Below are 13,132 nucleotides of genomic sequence, written 5' to 3'. Positions count from 1 at the left end.
GAGTGTGGTCAGGCGTCTCCACCTTACCTGGATAGTGGGGTACCACACCTCAGGAGGAGGTGCAGTACCTCTGTGGCGACTGAACCCTCAGGGGCGCCACCATAATGCAACTGCCCACAACGAAGGTGAACTGTACTACAATGCTGGGAACAGGATTAATTGTCAAATATCTGATGCCAGACTCCCTCAAGCATCAATTACCTGCTGGTGATCATCAGCGATATACAAAAACCAAGAATAAAAATGAAGATTTTTTATTTTTAAAGGTGTCTCTGTGCCCATATGTGAATTGTGAATGTCTCTTATTACAGTCTCCAAGTTGTGCTGGTGTCATCAGAGCTTAATCTTAAATGCAGGTGGTTGGATGACTGCTGATGACCCTGAGGATTTAAAGACTGCTTTTAAGATAGTATCAGGATCAACTTCAGCTGGAGGGTTTTAAGCAGCACTAGAGAAGGAGGTTCTGTTTCTTCTAGATTCACCTTCCTTCTTTCATGGGGTGTTACTTAATCTTAGAAGTATGGGCTGGTCTGATGTTATCACACTACCATTCAAAGGAAGATTGCATTAAATTGGTTGTCCATCTAGGTATCTGTTGTTCGATTTTTCGTAGGCACCAACTGCATCTTCCTTTTTCACAAACACAACCTCTGCAACTCCAGAAGTCAACAAGCAGGTGTGCTTCAAGGCACCGCATACACAGAAAAGCTCCATGATATCTTCGTCAGTGACTATTGGATGCAAATTATTAATGGTCATTATTGTACCTTTGAAAGGGCAAAAGACAGACTCTTTTGGAGTGGGCCCTACAGATTATCATGCCTTCTTTGTGACAAGTGTCCGTGACACGTTGGTTACAGCCTTTGTGTGCAATAAAGGTGGCGAAGTCTCGTGCTGAGTAGACATGGGAGCTGTGTATGCATCATTCTGTACCACTTTAGTAAGAGGTAAAGTTTGACCAAGAGAAAATGAACTTACAGACATTTACGGCCTTTTTTGCACAATGTGGGCAGCTGTGATCTTCATCTTCCTGGTGGGAATTTTGTACAGTTCCAAGTCGTCATCAAAACCATCATCGTCCATATTTTGTAAAGAGGAAATCTGTTGTTTCACAGGTTCGGGGTTAGCTACGTTTATTGGCATTCCTTTAATAGTGTTCATTACACCAGAACAAATCATTTTCGGATGAGAAATTTGGATGTTCTTGGTAATATGTATGGGTGAAGATGAAGAACCTTGTGCCACAGGTGTGTTGATAGTTAAGGCCAGTTTGTTTGGTTTACCTCCAACAGTGATCTACTGCTTTCTAGAATTAAGCATCTCACGAGCATCTTGCACAAAACCAACAGTCCGACTACATGCACAACCGACCCCATTCCCTCACATCTCCTCCAGTCTCTCTCTCCAGTCGTCACAACTCACCTAACTACAATCTTTAATCTCTCCCTCTCCTCTGGCATTTTCCCCTCCTCCTTCAAACACTCTATCATTACTCCATTACTAAAGAAACCCACCCTCGACCCATCCTGCACAAACAACTACAGACCAGTCTCCAATCTCCCCTTCATCTCTAAACTCTTGGAGCGCCTGATATACTCCCGCCTTACCCGTTACCTCTCCACTCACTCCCTCCTAGACCCTACACAGTCCGGTTTCCGCCCCCTACATTCGACAGAAACTGCACTCATCAAAGTGACCAATGACCTTCTGACAGCAAAACGTAATGGTGACCACTCTCTGCTCATTCTTCTCGACCTTTCTGCAGCTTTCGACACTGTTGACCATCCTCTCCTACTCTCTAGGCTCCAGTCACTAGGCATTAAGGACACTGCTCTTTCCTGGTTCTCCTCCTATCTTTCCGACCGCTCCTTCAGTGTTCTGTTTTCTGGCTCCACTTCATCTCCTCTTCCTCTCACTGTTGGGGTACCTCAGGGCTCAGTCCTTGGCCCCTTTCTCTTCACTTCTCTCTCTACACGGCCCCAATTGGACAGACCATCAGCAGATTTGGCTTTCAGTACCATCTTTATGCTGATGACACACAACTGTACACGTCATCCCCTAACCTTACCTCCGCTGTACTACAGAACGCCACTGACTGTATGTCTGCAGTCTCCAACATCATGTCTGCTCTCTATCTGAAACTCAACCTCTCCAAAACTGAACTTCTTCTGCTCCTGCCATCTACTAACATCCCTAAATCTGACATTTCCCTCTCTGTGGGTGGCACCATAATAACACCCCGACAGCAGGCACGCTGTCTGGGTGTTATGTTTGACTCCGATCTCTCCTTCACCTCCCATATACAATCTCTTGCCCGCTCGTGCTGCTTACACCTAAAGAACATCTCTAGAATCCGCCCTTTTCTCACCATGGAAACAACAAAAACTCTCACTGTCGCCTTGATCCACTCCCGCCTGGACAGCTGTAATGCTCTATTAATTGGCCTCCCTCTCACTCGACTCTCCCCTCTCCAGTCTATCCTTAATGCAGCAGCCAGGGTTGTCCATCTGGTTAATCGTTACTCAGACACGTCCGCTCTTCGCCAGTCGTTACACAGGCTGCCAATTCATTACAGGGTACAATTCAAAGTACTTGTTCTCACTCACAAAGCTCTCCACAGTGCGGCACCCCCTTACATCTCCTCCCTCATTTCTGTCTATCGGCCTAACCGACCGCTGCGCTCTGCAAATGACTTTCGATTAACATCTGCCCTAATCCGTACCTCCCACTCCCGACTCCAAGACTTCTCCCGTGCTGCGCCAATCCTCTGGAATGCTCTACCCCAAGATATTAGGACCATCCACAATTTGCATAGTTTTAGGCGCTCGCTCAAAACACATTTGTTCAGAGCGGCCTATCACATTCAGTAATCAAAGTCATTTTATGTTTGTGTGTGTGTAGCCCGTTCACTATCTCCATCTAACCCCCACCCCCTGAAGATGGCTGGACCATCATTGTAAATACATTATTGTAAATACAAACCTGTGCTTTGTATCTCCCCCACCTCATTGTAGATTGTAAGCTCCCACGAGTAGGGTCGTCTTATTTCGCTTTAATTATTATATTGCTAACGTTGTTACTTATGACTGTTGTGTTTGAAACTGTTCAACTGTAAAGCGCTGCGGAATATGTTGGCGCTATATAAATAAAGATTATTATTATTATTATTATTAACAGTGATCTACTGCTTTCTAGAATTAAGCATCTCACGAGCATCTTGCACTTTACCCTTTATACAGACACATGCATCTATGGCGACCTATTTCTCACGGGCATCTTTTAGATTGAGCTTCAGATGCGCATCTGTTACAACTATCTTCTGACGGACATCAAGCACATTCTGGTAGTTGGGGGTGGGTAAGCAACTAATCATTGTAGACTGGATCCTGGATCTCATACCTCCCATAGCCCTCTGTAATTAATCCTGCACGTTCCCATTCCTGCCATCACCATGCCCCTCTTCCTGATCACTTCATCCAACAACTCGTCCGCCATATTTCTGCTAAAAACCTGCACCATCCCACCAGCAACTGTGTATGAAACCACGCTATTGTTTGCCAGGGTGTTTATGATGGCTGTGAAAAATTTTTTTTTACACAGTATGTTGATGTGTACCCCCTGGGGAAAATGTTTGTCAGCACATAAACTTAACGTATGGGCATTACAAGTATAGGAGACCCACTCCTTTAAACTGGGAAAACATTTTTCGAAGGCCATCATCCACATTTCTTCCTTGGGGGATTGGAGTATGGGCAAATTTTAGGCATGCCTTGTATTCTCTCCATGTGCAAGCATTAGGTGACTTTAAAAAATCATAATAATGTGAATTTTGGTTGCATATGGCCATCTAGTACGTGGTTCAAAGGCTTATTGGGGTGCATGTAGCTTTGATGCAGGGCAGGTCTTGTATTAAATGCATAAGCAAACAGTATGGGAGTAACAAAGGAATACTGGGAACTATGGTTGCATGTGTCCATCCGGCACGTAGCTTCAAAGGTTTATAGGGATGCATGTAACTTTGATGCAGGGCACGCCTTGTATTCAGTGCATAAGCAAACAGTATGGGAGTACCAAATGAATACTGGGATCTTTGGTTGCATGTGGTTATCCATGACTTTGTTCAATGGGTTGCTTGGGTGCATCCAAATTCTGGGCAGCTCTGCCACTCACTGCATATGTGGCGCCCCAGAGGCTCAGTCGCCACAGAGGTACTGCACCTCCTCCTGAGGTGTGGTACCCCACCCTCCAGGTAAGGTGGAAACACCTGACCACAATCGAACACGAGGACCCCACACCACAAAGTAGTGTAGCAAAGCACCTTCAGCGGCTCACTGCTTGGGGTATAGCAAAGCACCCATTGGTGGCTCCCTGCTTGGAACACAAAACATTCTGGGAGGGGGGTGGAGTTAGTTTACATTACAAAGAGCGGGAAGAGTTAAGGATAGGAGGCTCAGTTGGTCAGAGAGTTGGAGAGAGAAGGAGATCCCCTGGAGAGAGGGATAGATGGATGGAAGTGCTGCAGCAGATCGCAGTGACCTGGGTCTGCTGGCACAGGGAAGGAAGAGAGAGAGAGCAACATAGACTGAAAGCCTGATTCTCCATAGAAAGAAAGATTAGTACGGAACGTGAGGAGTAAAAGAGAACAGAGGATGTGGGTTAGAAGAGAACCCTTCCTAGAAGTTCTAAGCGCAAGGCCGGGGCCCGGTCCCCGAGGTTGCACGGATACTAATGGTCCTGCAGCAGACACTGGAGGAATAGATGTAGTGACCACTTTATTCCCACACAAGACTTGGGGGCACAACAGCATCTGAATAGTGAGCCAGGACTTAGTGGAAAGGAGTCCCCAAAGCAGGCTACAGCTGTCTGCCGTACAAGTAGAGTTCATAAGAACATCGGACAGGAGGAACTCCAGTGTAACTCAGTACTAGGAGTACTTCACTTAAAGGCGCTATAAGAGGAGACGTTCAGAAAGGCACATGTTGGCGGAGTGTTGGAAAGGAGTATTCCATCTGGCCTGGAGGTTGACTGAGTCCCTGACCCGGAGGACACAGCACGGAGGCAGGCACCTGTTTGTACAACAGACTGTGAGTAAAGCTTTGGAACTACAGGCCTTGGTGTCCTCCACTCATTCTTGCGCCAACCCTCCCAGCACTGCTACATCCCTTGCGCCGGACACTATATCATCTACGTGTCACTTCACCCACTCTGCCCTGGGACTCTAGCCCTGCCTGTGGAGGGCTATAACATCATTGCTGCACCACACTATCTGTCCCAGAGGGTCTGTCTGCAGCGTCGACTTACATCTCCATTGCCGAACACCACAGGTGGCGTCACGAATCACTTATAGACTGTCATCACCATAAGCACACTACTGACAACCCCCCTTTTTACAATGGGCACCCAGGGCCACGAGCCGGGTCACTGCCGCTGTGACAACTCCCATTGAAAACCACGGGCCCGGCACCAAGTACCCCACTACCCTGGGAGGGCGACCCATAAAACTTAGCGTCACAAACAGGATGACGAGACCCGATGCCATCGGGTTCTGTGTGCCTAAGAATCAAGCTTTTTGAAAATGTGCAGAAGACCCAATTTGATAGACTGTAAAATTAATGCTAGAAATGGCCGCCGGCGCGGTGAAGAAGGGCGTGACAACAGGGGTGGTCCTAAGAAAAGACCACGATCTGTCCTGGGCCTCCCCTGTCTGAACTTCTATGCGACAGCAGCATGGCCCACCCCCTGAGGGGTTCGTATACCGGCCTGGTATGGAGGAGTAGGAAGAAGACGCCGCCCTCAGAAGGAGGGGTGAGAGTTGGTGGCGGGAAAAGAGCCCAGGCAGGAAGAAGAACGCCATATTGGAAGGAGACGGGAGGAGGCCTGCGGAGCGCGAGGAGGTTGAACTGAGTCAATGGCTGAAGGCTCCGACCCCACTTCCGAGATGAACCGCCGGCAGCTGGAGGAGGAGATTACCCGGCTGACACACCATCTGCAGCTGAGGCAGGAGGTGTTATGGAGGATGAACTGGCAGCACGCCCAGGAGGGGCCTACACCAGCAGTACCCATCGCTGCTACACCCGATCTTCTCCAGGCAGACTCTGTGGAGCCTGCAGCCGCTGCCATACCACCGGCAACATCTATCGTCCCCTCTCTGCCGTCACCGCCGGAGGAGTTGTATGAGACCCTGGGAGATGAAGAGGAGGCAGAGGAGCTCTTGCCTTGACCTGACATAGCCGCGCAGGTCCCACCGGAGGCCCTCGCGGGCCTGGAGCCGCTATCCATTCCACCGCCGTCTCCGGTATCTACTCGGGCAGCCATGACTACCACCACTGCCACCAAGCCCGCTCCGGAGCCGGAGCACTGCCAGGAGGCCCCAGGTACGTCTGATGTCCCTACACCTGGGAAGGCCTTGGGGTGTACCTCGGTCGCAGCGGCTGGCCAGGTCGTGCTAGATTTGGTCTGGGACCGGGATACCAGCCCCCGGGGGGAGCCATCTGAACCCCTGGCGGTGGTGCCACGGTCTACGGATGGCAGAGGGCGGTCCCGGGAAGAGGAGGAAGATGATACGTGGGCCAAGTGGCAGGAGACCATATGTCAACTGGCCGCCGAGCAGCGGGAGAGAGAACAGAGAAAGTTGGCTGTGTTGGGCCCTGACCTGGACCACAAGGAGAAAGCCCGTGCTTGTCACTACGGTCCCCGGGATTTGGCAGGATGGGGCCGGGTTTGCAATGTGAACCATGAGCAGGGGTTCGGTTTTTTCTCTGACCTCAAATGGATCTCCAACCTGTTCTTCAATCGGAGAGACATGGAGTCCCATCTGAAAAAGGGACAACCTGCTCGAAACCTGCAACCAGGGGATTACGTGACTTTCACCCAGCATGAGGGGCTAAGGGGTTGGTACGCCCTAAATATGCACCGCATCCCAGAGGATTTCATCGCGGCCTACAGGCAGGAGAAGCCTGCTGTTCCTCCACCCACAGTGATCACCAAGACTGTGTTTGTACCAACCCCCATGTGCCAGGCTACAGTAACAACAGTCCCGCAGCCTCAAATCACCACCCCTGCTGTACCTCAGGCAGCAGCCATGCCATCTGGGAACCAGCAATTCCTCAACCCACCAGGAGGTGTACACCCAGAGCATCTCCCCTGGAAGCAGCCCAAGCAACCAGCTTCCAGAACCCCAGGAGGGGATCATTAGCCATATTCTTGATTTAAACTATCTTTTTTTGCCCAGGAGGGTGTTAGCAGGTTTCCAGTTTTTCTATTTTTTTCTATTTTTGATTATAATGTTTACCTGTTGATCCAGTTGTTGCCCAGTTTTATTGGCAGCGTTCTTCTATTACTTGAACTGTGTAGATCATGGATGCTGAGTGATCCAGAACTGTTAATGTAAATAGTTTGTACCTCTTTAGGTGTTTTCTCTTGGTTTTACATAGGAACCTCACCTTGGAACAAGGACTACCTCGTTATAGGGATATTTCCCGACATGATGGCCGGTCCAATGTCTACTTTTTTGCACTTCTTTTTTTGAACAAGAAACTAGAAAGTGATAATGTGTAGTAAAAATATTAATGACAGATTTTATAGGGTTCAATTGAGAAAGAAATATAGTGAATGTTTTACAATGTTTGAATAAAGATGTGAGAAATGATTAAAAGTATGCAGGTGACGAACCAGGTATTGACAGTTGTCACTCATTAAGAAAGTAGCAAATGTGAAAGATAACAAAGAAGAAATGTGTTGCAAGAAAATGTGTTACTCAAGCTGATAGTGAATTTGCTTCCATAGCACTTTAAATTAGGTAGCATAACTTTAAATATAATGTGAGGTGCCAAGGGGAGAGGTACTAGAAAACAGGTATATTTCTCCCCGTTTCATTTCATATGTCTCCCTGTACTGATGATGAAGCCAGTTTATTTCACTGTAATCCAGTCCTGGTTTCCTTAGTGATCAGCATGGAAAGGACTGGTAGTTCCCCTCCACTTATTCAATCCAGGTTTTGGTTTCCTGACTGGTCCAGCTGATATAATCAGCTGGAGGAGCTGGGATCTCTCAGTCTATCTCGTCTGCTGAGCTGGGAGCTGACACAGTAAGATTACATGGACTTCTTTGCTGTTATATAGGTTTATTTTGTAGTTAGCCTGCTATTGTTAGTTAGTGGCCAGACGGCCTTAGATGTTTTATTTCATGTTTGGCATGTGTAACATTGAATAACAAGTGTGCACAATAAATATGCCATGTCCATATTCATGTGGAACTTGCTAGTCTGCTGAAGTGACTTCATAGCCACACGCTTGTGCCAAAGCAAAGATCCCAGCTGAGCTATCTATTCCCCACAAATGGTGTTTCGAATGCGGGCACTTGTGGCTGCTGAACTGTGACTGCAGAGAAAACGCTGTGTATGTCCTGGCTGAAAGCTTCTGCGCTTTTGAAGAGCCAAGAGTCCAGTAATATGGAGGAACTAGTGAAGCAGTTATTGAAAGCAAATGTGCAGCAACAGCAGACTAATACTTGCTTCCAGAAGGCTCTGGAGCAGCAACACCAGATGCAGCAAGAGCAGTTGGAGGCAATAAAACAGGCCTTGGTTCGGCAACCCCGAGATGAGGGAGACCGTGCACAAAGCGCTGCTAGCGCACAGAAAGCCATACAGAAGACTTTGCTTAAAATGACCGCAGACGATGATGTGGAAGCATACCTCACCGTGTTCGAACGTATTGCAGAATGTGAGCACTTACCGCTGGACAGATGGGCTGAGGTAGTTGCTCCATTTCTAAGCGGAGATCCACAAAAGGCCTATTACGATCTGAGTGGAGCGGATGCTATGGACTATATCAAACTCAAAGGCGAAATCCTGGTAAGGCTGGGAGTAAACACGTATGTACGCGCACAGAGGGTGCATTTATGGAATTTTGAGGAACATCAGCCAGCCCGCTTACAAATGCATGATCTCATCCATCTAGTAAAAAAATGGCTGCAACCAGAGGCTTTGACGTCCGCACAGATGTTGGAGCGTGTTGTTCTAGACAAGTACCTGCGGTCCTTACCCGCTAAGATCCAGAGGTGGGTTGGACAGGGTGAACCAACTACCGCTGACCAGTTGGTGAATATGGTCGAACGCTACAATGCTTCTGAAAGCCTACTCCAAGGGACGTTAGCACCCCACTGGCTCCCCAAGAAATCGCTGGAGAGTCCTGCGAAACCTACTTCATCTTCAAAAGAAGAGAACATCACAATGAAGGGTAGCAGACCTACAAAGGACTATGGAGGTGGTACAGGCTCACATCAAGCCAGCAGACCTCGTCTGGGATCTCCATCGAGGAGGCAAGGGCCTATACAATGTTGGCGATGTCGCGGGCTTGGCCATGTAGCAGCTAACTGCCCAATGACTACAGAGCCAATGGACTGTAACGCTATGAGGCGTCTTTTGTTATATGTGCAGTCAGTCTGTGTGGCGGAGACCCTCACAGGAAATGAACAACACGTGTGCCACGTTGAGGTTGACGGTTATAGTGTGAATGCCGTCTTGGATTCCGGCAGTCAAGTAACTTTGGTACATGCCAGTTTGGTGGACTCTAGCGCCCTAACGAGCTTAACCATGGGCATTAGTTGCATCAATGGGGATACTAAGAACTATCCCACTGCCTGGGTTACTCTTGCCACACCAGTAGGGACCAAAAGACATCAGGCGGCAGTCATAAAGTCTATGGGACACAGTGTAATCCTGGGGAGAGACTTTCCCTTATTTTGGGACTTGTGGAACTTCAAAAGTGGCATGAACCCTCTAGTTGAAGACGGTACTCCGGAGCTAGCCCCTGAACCATTGCAGGAAGACGACGGAGAACCCATCTCAGAGGAAGTACTAGAATCTGCGGACTCTCCTCTGGCTGTGTATGCAGGTGAGGCAGACCAGCTAGAGGATGTTTTAGAAATGCCTGATCTTGAGGTGGCCCGTGGTAAGTTCGGGACCGCTCAGCACCAGGATCCTACTCTAGCAAGGGCGTGGGAAAACATAAAGGTCTCCGAGGGAAGACCGTTGTACTCAGGGGCTCAAAACGAGTTCCCACACATGGCGGTGCAGCAGGATATGTTGTATCACATAGACAAGGTGCGAGGGGTGGTGGTAGAACAACTAGTGGTACCTAAGTCCTTTCGCCAGGTAGTTTTGGAGTTGGCACATAAACATCCCTTGGGAGGACACCTGGTGGTAGAAAAGACAAAACACCGTATTCTGCAACGTTTCTTTTGGCCGGGTCTAGTGGGAGATGTGACCCAGTACTGTCGGTCATGTCCTACGTGTCAATTGACCGCACCTATGTCACATTTTAGAAGCCCCTTAGTGCCCTTACCAATAATAGAGGTGCCCTTCGAGAGGATAGCAATGGATATAGTCGGCCCATTAGTTAAATCTGCCAGGGGTCATCAGTACATTTTGGTAGTATTGGATTACGCCACGCGTTATCCCGAAGCAGTACCCTTGCGGAATGCCAATGCGAAATCAATTTCAAAGGAGCTGGTTAATATGTTTTCCCGCACCGGCATTCCGAAAGAGATACTTACGGATCAAGGGACCCCCTTTATGTCTCGTATACTTAAGGATTTATGTAAACTACTAAAAATCTCCCATTTGCGTACCTCAGTATATCACCCTCAGACTGACGGTTTGGTGGAGCGCTTTAACAAAACCTTAAAGGGAATGTTGAAAAGGGTGGTGGATAAGGACGGGAGAGATTGGGATTCCCTACTACCATACCTCCTGTTCGCTATACCTGAGGTACCCCAATCCTCCACAGGCTTTTCACCTTTTGAGTTGGTTTATGGGCGGTGTCCTAGAGGCCTGTTAGATATTGCCAAGGAGACTTGGGAACAAGAGGTGACTCCTTATCGCAGTGCAATTGAACACATAACACTTATGCAGGACCGAATTGCAGCAGTTATGCCAATAGTTAAAGAGTGTTTAGAGCGCGCACAACATGCCCAAAGCACGGTATACAACCGAGCGGCAAAAACACGAGTCTTTCAACCCGAAGACAGGGTGTTGGTATTGGTGCCTACCGTAGAGAATAAATTTCTTGCGAAATGGCAGGGACCATACGAAGTGCTGGAACGAATAGGTGAAGTAAATTATAAGATACACCAACCAGACAAGAGAAAGCCCGAACAAATATACCACATAAACTTGCTTAAGGCCTGGCGGGACAGGGAGAGTCTGGTGGCAGGAGCTGCCCTTGAGGATGGGCCTCGAGGGACACCACCTTCTAAGGTAAAGGACCCCCAGGTAGCTCCGCTAGAAGTGGGTATTGTAGACACGCTATCCGAAAGCCAAAAACGAGAGACCAGGGAGTTCATACAGAGGAACGCAGATAATTTCTCTGAACTTCCTGGCTGGACTCACCTAATTAAACATGACATTGTTACTCATCCACAGGTGCGGGTACGGCTAAAACCATATCGAATTCCGGAGGCTCGGAGACAAGCCATTGCCCAGGAAGTGAAGAAGATGTTAGAGCTCGGGGTCATTGAGGAGTCCCGGAGTGATTGGGCTAGCCCTATCGTACTGGTGCCCAAACCCGATGGGACTATCCGATTTTGTAACGATTTTCGGAAAGTAAATGAAGTATCGAAATTCGATGCCTACCCGATGCCAAGAGTCGATGAACTGATAGAGAGACTGGGTTCGGCCAGGTACATATCCACTATTGACTTAACAAAAGGTTATTGGCAGATTCCCCTCACGGAATCAGCCAAAGAGAAAACTGCCTTTGTTACACCCAAGGGATTATTCCAGTACCGAGATATGCCATTTGGGTAGCATGGTGCCGCAGCCACCTTCCAACGTCTAATGGATATTGTCCTAAAACCCCATGGCCAGTATGCATCCGCGTACTTGGACGACATCATTATCTTTAGCGATGACTGGGACACGCATTTGTCAAAAGTACAAGCCGTCTTAGACTCCCTAAAAACAGCTGGGTTGACTGCCAATCCCAAGAAATGTACATTGGGATTGGAAGAGGCTCGCTATCTGGGATATAGCATAGGGAGAGGCGTCGTGAAGCCTCAAGCCAATAAAGTGGACGCTATTCAAAATTGGCCATGACCGGTAACCAAAAAACAGGTTGGAGCTTTTTTTAGGGATCGTTGGTTATTATAGGCGGTTCATCAAACATTTTGCGACCATCGCAGCTTCTCTCACAGATCTTACTAAGGGGTCAAAATCTGTCACAATAAAGTGGAACGCAGAAGCAGAGGAGGCCTCTCAGCGATTGAAAACAGTCCTCCGTGACCAACCAGTGTTGGTTGCACCAGACTTTAAACGGGAGTTTATTGTCCAAACGGACGCCTCTGGGGTGGGCCTCGGCGCGGTTTTGTCTCAAGAAGTAAATGGCGAGGAACACCCAGTGGCCTATCTAAGCAGAAAGCTTATGAGAGCAGAAAAGAACTACAGTGTAGTTGAGCGGAAAGCCCTGGCTGTGAAATGGGCCCTGTGCACCTTGCGCTATTATTTACTAGGTCGCCAGTTTAGACTAGTGAAGGACCATTCGCCCCTAACGTGGATGTCCCGGGCAAAAGAAGGCAATGCGCGGGTGACACGCTGGTTCTTAGCATTACAAGGGTTTAAATTTTCCGCTGAGCACAGGGCGGGCACAGCGCACAGAAAAGCAGATGCGTTGTCTAGAACGCACTGCTTGGTGACTTGTCGTGTCCGACCCCACGGGCTCGAACAGAGGAGGGGGGTGTTTGAGGTGCCAAGGGGAGAGGTACTAGAAAACAGGTATATTTCTCCCTGTTTCATTTAATATGTCTCCCTGTACTGATGATGAAGCCAGTTTATTTCACTGTAATCCAGTCCTGGTTTCCTTAGTGATCAGCATGGAAAGGACTGGTAGTTCCCCTCCACTTATTCAATCCAGGTTTTGGTTTCCTGACTGGTCCAGCTGATATAATCAGCTGGAGGAGCTGGGATCTCTCAGTCTATCTCATCTGCTGAGCTGGGAGCTGACACAGTAAGATTACATGGACTTCTTTGCTGTTATATAGGTTTATTTTGTAGTTAGCCTGCTATTGTTAGTTAGTGGCCAGACGGCCTTAGATGTTTTATTTCATGTTTGGCATGTGTAACATTGAATAACAAGTG

General features: G+C 48.3%; 1 pseudogene; it reads right to left on the bottom strand.

Annotated features, from left to right (window-relative positions):
* Positions 1–333: 333 nt before the first annotated feature.
* On the bottom strand, positions 334–6,315 carry LOC141074401 (polymerase delta-interacting protein 3 pseudogene; annotated as a pseudogene).
* Positions 6,316–13,132: the final 6,817 nt, after the last annotated feature.

The sequence above is a fragment of the Dendrobates tinctorius genome, unplaced genomic scaffold, assembly GCF_039654945.1.
Source record: "Dendrobates tinctorius isolate UK_male_01 unplaced genomic scaffold, ASM3965494v1 ptg000015l, whole genome shotgun sequence".
NCBI lineage: Eukaryota > Metazoa > Chordata > Amphibia > Anura > Dendrobatidae > Dendrobates > Dendrobates tinctorius.
The sequence above is the reverse complement of the archived record's forward strand: the minus strand, read 5'-3'. Positions and strand labels throughout refer to the sequence as shown.